Source organism: Euphorbia lathyris, chromosome 3 (genome assembly GCF_963576675.1).
Source record: "Euphorbia lathyris chromosome 3, ddEupLath1.1, whole genome shotgun sequence".
NCBI lineage: Eukaryota > Viridiplantae > Streptophyta > Magnoliopsida > Malpighiales > Euphorbiaceae > Euphorbia > Euphorbia lathyris.
This window is the reverse complement of record NC_088912.1, coordinates 62,973,235-62,975,350: the sequence shown is the minus strand read 5'-3', so window position 1 is coordinate 62,975,350 and position 2,116 is coordinate 62,973,235. Positions and strand designations below refer to the sequence as shown.

Sequence of the window (2,116 nt, the reverse complement as noted above, 5' to 3'; positions counted from 1 at the left end):
GACAGTAGCTTCTAGACATATTCGTCCACGTGTCCACCGAAGGGATTGTCGTTCGGAGGTCTGGAAGGTCTGTTTCGGATATGGGCAGATTGGTAAACAGTTTACATCTCCTTTGAAGTTGTGGGCACTTCGCTTGCAACGGTAGATTGATCATCAAAAGGTATTTCTTCTTATCCCTCTTTATATGAAATAACGATTAACGGATCCTATGGTTAAAAGGAAATAGGCTAAAATTTTTATATTTCCGCTGCTATACCTTAGCCTTAATTTCCTTCAGTGTTGCCCAACGAAGGAAACAACATGTTTGAGGTGAAAGCATCTATGATACAAATGTTGCAGGAAGCAGTACAGTTGAATGGATACCAGTCGGAAGATCCAAATGGGCATATCCAGAAGTTCATCACACTGTGCAACACCTTCAGATCAAACCGAAGAGTTTCTGACGATGTGATCAGGCTAAAGTTGTTTCCTTTTTCTCTCAGAGACAAAGCAAAGAACTGGTTAAAGAACTTACAGCCAAGAACAATCACCACTTGGGAAGAAATGGCCAGCGCTTTTCTGATGAAATATTTTCCACCTAGACAGGCCATTAAACTTAGAAACGAGGTATCCCATTTCGTACAAGAAGAGGATGAATCCTTAGCCGAGGCATGGGAAAGGTACAAGGAACTACTGAGAAGGGTACCCAATCATGGAATCCCCATGTGGATGTAAGTGCAAAACTTTTACAATGTAGTCACTAACATTTATAAAATCCAGATCGAATCCATTGCCAATGGTAACCCTGAAGATCTTGAACCACAAGCCTTATATGACCTTATTGAGAGAGTAGTGAGAACGAGCTATAACTGGCACTCCGCCAGGAGTGAAGGAAAAAGAGCGGGGAACGACGATGTTGTGTCAAAACTAACCAGCCAGATGGAACAGCTTGCATGACAGCTCGGCAAGATAAATGTATCATCAATTCACAACGAACCGCCATTTAATGATATATGTGATTTTTGTGGAGGGCGTCATTTCAACATCAACTGCCCTGGAGTTAAACAAGGGAAAGGTGAACAGGGAGAATGTGATCATGCGGAGTATAATCAAAGAAATCCACCAAATTCATACTCAAATACCTATAACCCAGCCACAAGAAATCATCCGAATTTCGGATGGACAGGGCAGCCTAATCAGCAGGAACAACCAAGGTATTAGCAACAACATGGAGGACACTACCAAAGGCAACCTCAGTAGCATTATAAACAACCTGTTCCACCCAAGGAAGAAATAGAACCAGACATGAAGACAATGATGATGCAGTTCATGAAGCAGACACAAGCCTCAATTAAAAATCTAGAGACACAGGTCCATCAACTCGCTGCATCTACGTCAAAAGGGAAAGGAATAATGCCAAGTAGCACAGAGCCAAACCCCAAGGGCGATGTCATGGCCATCACTCTGAGATCTGGTAAGCAAACTAAACCAACTGTTTCTACTGATGAAAATGTTGAATGTGCAGGAACCTCCAAAAATGCTGAAGATGAGCAGAAACAAACTGTTTCTAGTCAAGAAGAACCAGTCGGGGTAGAACCAACCAGTGATCAAGACCAGGAGGGATAAGGAAACAAGTACAAACCACCACCACCCTTTGTTCCACCTGTACCATATCCGACGAGGTTAATAAACAAGAAGCTGGAAGAACAAAATTCTAAGGTGATAGACACTTTGAGGAAGTTGCATATCAACATTCCCTTCGTGGAAGCACTTGCCCAGCTGCCGTCATATGCAAAATTCCTGAAAGACATCTTGTCAAACAAGAAAAAGCTGGAAAACATCTCAATGATCCAACTCAACAGGGATTGTTCTTCAATACTCCAGAACAAGCAGCAGCTTCTAAAAAAGCTAAAAGATCCAGGGAGTTTTTCTATTCCCTGTTCGATTGGCAAGTTAAATATTGAAAATGCACTATGTGATCTAGGAGCTAGCATAAACCTTATGCCATATTCTGTGTATGCTAAACTAGGACTAGGAGAACCACAACCAACCAGAATGTCTATTCAGTTGGCCGACAGGTCAGTCTGTTACCCTAGGGGAGTTGTGGAAGATGTTTTGGTCAAAGTGGGAAAATTCA

The 2,116-nt window shown here is 42.2% G+C and overlaps 1 non-coding gene across 1 annotated transcript; it reads right to left on the bottom strand.

The window, feature by feature from the left end:
- Positions 1–591: 591 nt before the first annotated feature.
- Positions 592–698, bottom strand: LOC136225226 (small nucleolar RNA R71). Its single transcript, XR_010686952.1, has one exon. It is a non-coding gene; the product is annotated as a small nucleolar RNA R71 (small nucleolar RNA).
- Between the last annotated feature and the right edge of the window lie 1,418 nt (positions 699–2,116).